General features: G+C 44.3%; 1 long non-coding RNA gene across 2 annotated transcripts in view; it reads left to right on the top strand.

The window, feature by feature from the left end:
- The first annotated feature begins 1,465 nt into the window (after nt 1–1,465).
- Nucleotides 1,466–7,431, top strand: part of LOC108523868 (uncharacterized) — a 99,235-nt gene continuing 93,269 nt past the window's right edge. For both annotated transcript variants that reach the window (XR_001883911.1, XR_001883912.1), the window contains exon 1: nt 1,466–1,830. This is a non-coding gene — a long non-coding RNA (uncharacterized LOC108523868). The remainder of the gene's footprint in view (nt 1,831–7,431) is intronic.

Below are 7,431 nucleotides of genomic sequence, written 5' to 3'. Positions count from 1 at the left end.
CCTAATATTGAGCTCTTTGGAAACCAGCTCATAGCAGTCATAGGCAAGGGCCACTTCCTTTAGGAAATGAATGAAGACAACTTGCTTTTCCTAAGCTAGGTTCCCCGTTTGTATTTCTTGACAAGGGCCAAATGTGTCATACAAAGGGCTGTTTTCATTGTCCCTGTTTTTCACAGTTTCCTCCAGGCCCCACCAGCTTCTCTGCTGCAGAGAGTTTACCAGGAAACAGGCGCACAAAAGGAAGAACTTGCTGAGGCCCTGACAAACTGGAAACTCAATCCAGGTGGCCGAGGTCTAATCTTCCCCTACACCAGGTAATTTCTCTCCCTTGCATCTGAGCTTGTGAAATCAATGTCAATAGTTCTCAGGTAGCCCATGGCTCCTCCAGTACTTCTGGAAATCTTTGCACCAGTGCCTTTTTTTTTTTTTTTTTTTTTTTTTTTGCTATACATGGCTTTGATTCTCTGCTACACATTTCTCAAATGGCTTTATGAGGCCTCAGTAATAATACCTGTTTCTTGGCTTTGTGTGAGGACTCAGTGAGACATGTTAGGAATGCTGTGATGTCTGGTTGGCAGCACGGAATAAGGGCTCATTTATTGGACTGCTTGTTGGGTCAGGTGGGGCAGTCTATCTGTAGATATACAGATACATAGATCAATGAACATATAGATGGAGATACAGCTATGGATAGACACATATGTACACATACATATAGCATATTCACATACATGTATTAATTCAACATTTTTTCTTTTTTGAGACAGAGTCTCAGTCCATCACCCAGACTGGAGTGCAGTGGTGCGATCTCGGCTCACTGCAACTGCAACCTCTGCCTCCTGGGTTCAAGCAATTCTTGTGCCTCAGCCTCTCTAGTAGCTGGAATTACAGGTGTGTACCACCACCACGCCTGGCTAGTTTTTTTTTTTTGTTTTTTTTGTATTTTTAGTAGAAACAGTGTTTCACCATGTTGGCCAGACTGGTTTCTCCTGACTTCAAGTGATCTGCCCTCCTTGGCCTCCCAAAGTGCTGGGATTACAGGTGTGAGCCACTGTGTCTGGCCTAATTCAACATTTTAACAAATAATCTAGTGCCTACTATGTGCAATTCACTGTATTCATATTTACATGAGTGGATCAATTATTAGTCCTATTTGTGAAATCCAAAGAAAGAATGTAACATTTGAGTTTATGTAAAAAGTGTTGGAAAAACTGTTTTCCCAAATGAGCTAAGATGGAGCAATGGGACTTTTAGGGGTAGGCTTCACAAGTTACCTGCTAATCATTGATCTCAATGTAGGCTAACCCCGGGCAGTGAGAGATGGCCATTCGAGGGCACCACTGCAGAAGACCTGGCATTCTGCCTCCTTGTGGAGTCAGACTTTGGCCCCCTGCAGTGTTTGCCATTGTGGGGGCATCAGATGCTGATGGGCAGAATGAATGTGGAGGAAGTTGGCTTCACTAGGGCAAGGAATGAATGGCCACCACTGCTTTTGTGCCAAAAGACTGAGCCTCCCTGGGAGAGTGGACAAGAACAGGCTGGAGGAGGGGTGCCCTTCATCATCTTGTGAGCATCTGGGCCAAGTTCAGGGCTGGTGCTCTCGTTCAGATAGATTTAGCTGGTGGTGCAGAGATCCGTGAGCTTGCTTTTGCAGGACTTCAGTGATATATAAAAGCAGCATGAAGTGCTCCTGACTGTGGATTAATTTGGAGATGACTTTCTTTGTTGAAGAGTGGCAAGACTCTTGCAAGTTCTTAAAAATGCACTTGTTGGTATGAGAATGAAAAGTAGTGACTGAAGAACCAGTCTTCAATGGGCAAGGCTTCTCTGGTAAGTTAAACAAATTCAGGCTGGGATTTAGAGGAATTCGTGCTCGTGTAAGGATTAGGGCATGCCAAAGTAAAAACTCCAGTATGCAAAAGTATTACTGGGAGGCGATTTAGAAATACAGATACTTGCATTTATTTGACAGATCTGGAGCAGTTACTCTCTGCTGCAAAGGCTGCCACTCCAGATGCAAGAGGAAAGGGCCCTCATGATTTCTGTTTGATTGTGGCCACCAAGTTTAAATGCGGTAATGTAGGAATTACAAAAGCATGGAGGAAGAGTGGGAATTTTTGAAACTCAGGAATAACCTTGTAAACGGAAGAGCCTGTTTTAACCCCGAAAAAGGAATAAAAGACTTGAGTTTACATGAGAAGTGTTAAAAAAAAATTTCCCCTATACCCTTGCCTTCTGGTTAATTCCATTTTAAAATTGTAATTTATTTATTTATTTATTTATAAATTTATTTATTTGAGACAGAGTCTCGCTCTGCCGCCCAGGCTGGAGTGCAGTGGCCGGATCTCAGCTCACTGCAAGCTCCGCGTCCCGGGTTTAAGCCATTCTCCTGCCTCAGCCTCCTGAGTAGCTGGGACTACAGGCACCTGCCACCTCGCCCGGCTAGTTTTTTGTATTTTTTAGTAGAGACGGGGTTTCACCGTGTTAGCCAGGATGGTCTCAATCTCCTGACCTCGTGATCCGCCCGTCTTGGCCTCCCAAAGTGCTGGGATTACAGGCTTGAGCCACCACGCCTGGCCTAAAATGTAATTTAAAGCTAAATTAAAAGTAAGCCAATGTTGTGGCGGCATGGAGTGGAATACAGGTACCTGGCCCCCACTTCCCAAGATTTGGATTTAGCTGGTCTGGGATAGGTCCCCAATTCTGAATTTCTAACAAGCTCCCAGGTATGCCGATGCTGCTGGTGTGCACATCATACCTGGGGTGGCACTGAGTAAGAGGTTGTTAGTTTTCCATTTTGAAGGTATTGAGTAGACAATGGTTCTCACATTTGGCTGCATTAGAGTCAACTGGGGAGCTTTAAACAAGCCCTAGTATCCTGACTGCATCCCACACCAACAACAGCAGAAAGTCACCTAAAAGCAAGCTCACGGATCTCTGCACCACCAGCTACATCCATCTGAACAAGAGCACCAGCCCTGAACTTGGCCTAGATGCTCACAAGATGATGAAGGCTATGGGGTTCAGGCATCTGTATTTTTAATAGCTTCCCACGTAGTTCAATGTGTAGCTGAGGTGAAGAACTGCTGCTCTGGGAGGAAATTATTTCAGACAACGGCAACCAAAGGTCTTAGTCATCATGAGGTGTCAGAATAACTTTGGAGACCACGAATATTTTGTAACGCTTCCTGTTCTATCTTGAAATGAAATTCACAGACTGTATAATCTACTTACATGCATCATTAAAAAAAGTTCTTTCTGTAATATAAAGGAGGAAGAAAAGAAGTTGAAAAAGGTAGCTTTTGGTAAACAGACACACCCACACCCACACATACACCCCCCCCCCCCCACACACATATTCGATAGGTGAATGCTTGGGTACAAGTTCTCTAGAAGACATAGTAAAGTATCCAGGTGTTTGTCCTGTAAGAATGTGATCCCCACAGCCCCAGAGCCAGGCCAAGCCTGGAGCACAGGACCAGTGACTCAAACACCACCGGCTTGGTGTCATGGTGCCGTGGTTTTCCATACTGGTGAAAAACGCTCAGTAAACTTCTGGACGCAACAACACACGTTGACTGACTCTGCGTTCCTGCATATTCCGCTCATACTAAGTACCAGGCAATAATGCTCTATGATTACATGTCAGAGATTTAGGGTCTACGGTAGGTAATTACCAACTGGTTGTTCATCGACATGCATTTCGGGCTGAAGTTTGAGCATTTCAGAAATTCTAGCTTCCCTCTTCCTTCCCCCAAATGCGAAGATGTCTTCACTATAATTGAGCAATCACAAACGGCCCCCTCGAATGTCTCAGAGCTCCCTGTTGAACACTCATGTGGAATAAGGAGTGAAGGTGAGCTCACTGAAATGCACCCGACGCCAGGCGCATTCCACCTTCCACACCGCAGCAGCGTCTCGCAGGCCAGGGCTGGTGGACGAAACTGTGGTGGGTGAAACTGTGGTGGGTGAAAATGCGGTGGGCTGGATAAAGGACTCCCACCCCAGATGGCCGCAGGGGTCCATTCAGGGGAGTGGAGAGAGAAGGGCTGCGGGCTTCCAGTCAAGCTTTACCCTCACTGAAAGTTCGGGTTCAGGGCCCAGTCCCCGAGCGTGGAAAGGGACCCTTATAGAAGAGGTAAAGGAACCTCCTTCAAATCCCCCGCACCTGCGCCCCTCCCTCAAAGAGAATCCTGGGAAATATTTAGCGATCTCCAGTGCCCTCTAGTGGCAGATACTTGTCATGCCAGGCACCAAAAGATGGTTAGTTTAATTTTATTGTTTAAAATATCACACAAGCCCATGCAGGTTTATACAGTAACAATCTCAAGCTTTCCTGCATTTCCTTTTATCATCCCAATCTTATTACACCCGAGAGAACATTTCCATTCCTTTCCTATGCATTCACAAATGATATATATGTATATTATATATTCATTTCTATATGTTACACAGAGATGTAGACATGTAGAAACATATATGTGCACATATGCTTATGTACTTATACATAAGCATAAAATATATTTTGTATGGCATATATGTATATCTATTTTATATTTACAAGCGTAAAAAATTTTAAAACTTTATAAATATATAAAAATATAACACATTTAATTATATACTTTATACAATATGTTTATATAAAGTTTATGTTTATATTGATAATATATTTTATGTACTATATAAAGTCTGAAAATATATTGTATAAGGTTTATTTTTATTTTTATTTATTTATTTTGGGACTCTTTCTGTTGCCCAGGCTGGAGTGCAATGGCACAGTTCACTGAAGCCCTGAACTCCTGGGCTCAAGGGATCCTCCCACCTCAGCCTCCAAAGCGGCTAGGACTACAGGTGCAAGTTGCCATGCCTGGCTAATTTTTTGTAGAGACAGGGTCTCCCTGTGATGCTCAAGCTAGTCTTGAACTACTGGGTTCAAGCAATCCTCCCGTCTTGGCCTCCCAAAGTGCTGGCCTCCCAAAGTGAGCCACACACCCAGCCTGAGGTTTTTAAACAGCAGTGATCTGACTGTTTCACTGCTGCATGGTGTTGTGCAGTGTGGAAATAACCTGATTGGTTTGATTTTTCTCTCCTACAGATGGACATTTAAATGGCTTTCACTTATCTTCCATTACAAGAATACTTTGTAAATATATGTGAATTTTTCTATAAGAAACACATCTAGCTTTTCATTTAAGTCAGAGACTCAAATCTGAAATGCAAAAGCTTGTAAAACTGTGAGGTGTTAGAAATCATCCCGCCAAAGGAGTGAAGTGAAGGGAAGTTTCATAAACTTGGAATGGAAGGAAAAGGCTGGACAGGAGTGGGATGGCGTGGCTGAGAGGGAGATAGGAGGCTGGGTGTGGGTGAGGGGTGGGAAGTGTGGGATGGTGTGGCTGAGAGGGAAATAGGAAGCTGGGTATGGGTGAGGGGTGGGAAGTGTGGGATGGTGTGGCTGAGAGGGAGAGAGGAGGCTGGATATGGGTGAGGGGTGGGAAGTGGGAACATTATTTTCACCTAAAGCTGTATTCAGGCCCTGGGGTTTTGTTTTATATTTATTTAGAAAATGGATAAAACTTTAATCTGGTTCAAAATTCAACAACAGAAAGGTGTTAGATCTCATTTTCCTCATCCTTCTGTCTTCCAGCCACATCTGTTCTCTGTTCTCCTCCACAGAGCCAACCAAAGTAATTGGTGTCTTCTGCATCCTTCCAGAGATAGTTCATGCATAAGCAAAAAAACAAAAAACAAAACAACAACAACAAAAAACTTTCTTTCTCTTTCTTGTTTTCTCTTCAAAAACCACCAATAATTGTACCTGATATACATAGCCTGCCCCCTTTTCTCATTAAACAATGGGAGATTATGTCATTACGAAGAATCAGATTTCTTCATTCCCTTTGCCTGGCATTCCGTTATGTGGATGAGCTGTTATTTATTTAACCAGTCCCCACCTGAAGGACACCTTGGTTGGTTCCAATCTTTTCTATGACAACAGTGCCACAATGAGTAGCCTTGTACAACTGTCATTATGTGCATGTGTGGGGACACATGTAGGATATAGTCCTGGTAGTGGAATTCCTGGCTCAGAGAGTTTTTTGAAAAGAACTGCAAGTCGCCGTCTGTGGAAGCCTTGCCAGTTTGTACACTTGTGTGATTCGCTTCACCTCTACCAGCACTGGAGTCATTGAGTGTTATGTTATTTGCCAACTGGATAAGTGAAAAATGGTATCTCAGGGCGCGTTATGGGACATGTTGAAGTACGAGTGCAGCCGAATATCTTTTCAAACACTGATGAGTTTTAGTGCCTTTCTTTAGAGGAATCTTGGGTGCTGGTCTTACTGACTTAGAGCCTCTTTCTCAATCTGCATTGCCTTAGCTGGCCCCAGCGCACTTTAGGGCATTACATGGATTTGGGGTTTTTTTTTCATCCTGCTCTCCTTCCTTTGGGAGTGGCCTCCGAGGCTGACATCTTCCCATTCCCCTTGCTTCCCTCCTATCTCTGTCTCAGCCACGCCATCCCACTCCTGTCCACAAGCCGGGTGCACAAGCCATTCCAGAGGGACTTTACCTCACTGGAATGAACGCGGCAAGGGGCCTGGGTGTTGTGCTCCTCCCTCCATGGGCTCTGGTGCTCTGGCTCCCAGTTTATGACCAGTGATCCTCTCTCGTTCCATGTGCATGACCTCTCCGTCTGATAGCACAAGCAATTCTCAAACAGCCACTCCAGCTGGATGCCCCCAGGCAAGCCCTGCACTTTCCCAGCTTTACATTCTGGCCTGTGCTGCCCCCTCCATGTGTGATGCCCTCCTTGAGTCTGGCATGGGTGCATGGCTGCCTGCTCCAGCAGGTCAACCCTCGGGCACATGAACTTACCCTACACACGCTTTTGTGGCACCAGCTGTCTTTGTAGGTGGTGGCCACACCAGGAAACATTTCCTAGCCTCTTGTTTCTCTTGAAAATTGTGTCATCAGATCATAGCACATCGTAAACAGTTAAGAAGAAAATTAACACGCAAAATTAACAGAAGAGAGGGAAGAAAGAGAAAATGCAATCTGCCCCAAAGCTGTTCTCGACAGTTTTTTGGAGTGATTTCATATTATTTTAAGTTTTATGCAGAAAGTACAATTTTATTAATATTTGTGTCTTGCTATTTCATATTCGCTGCAATTCAATGTGTAAAAGTTGCCACAGGGACACTAAGTGGTAAAGAGTTAATGGTCTTGCCATCCACTAAGTGCATGGAACCGGAACAGAACAGGGCCCTGATTCCCACTGCCCGAGGCCAAGTTTCCATCCACGCCAAGCATGCTTTTCAGCATCTCCACTTTCAGTTGCTATTATCTCTCTGCCCTCGCTTCTTCCAGCACCCCAGGGAAAAAGCTCCATCACATTTTGGAGGGAAATAAAGAAATAGAACTAAAAACCTATTT

This window comes from Rhinopithecus bieti, unplaced genomic scaffold (assembly GCF_001698545.2).
Source record: "Rhinopithecus bieti isolate Rb0 unplaced genomic scaffold, ASM169854v2 scaffold_76888, whole genome shotgun sequence".
Classification (NCBI taxonomy): domain Eukaryota; kingdom Metazoa; phylum Chordata; class Mammalia; order Primates; family Cercopithecidae; genus Rhinopithecus; species Rhinopithecus bieti.
This window is presented reverse-complemented; position numbering and strand designations above follow the sequence as displayed.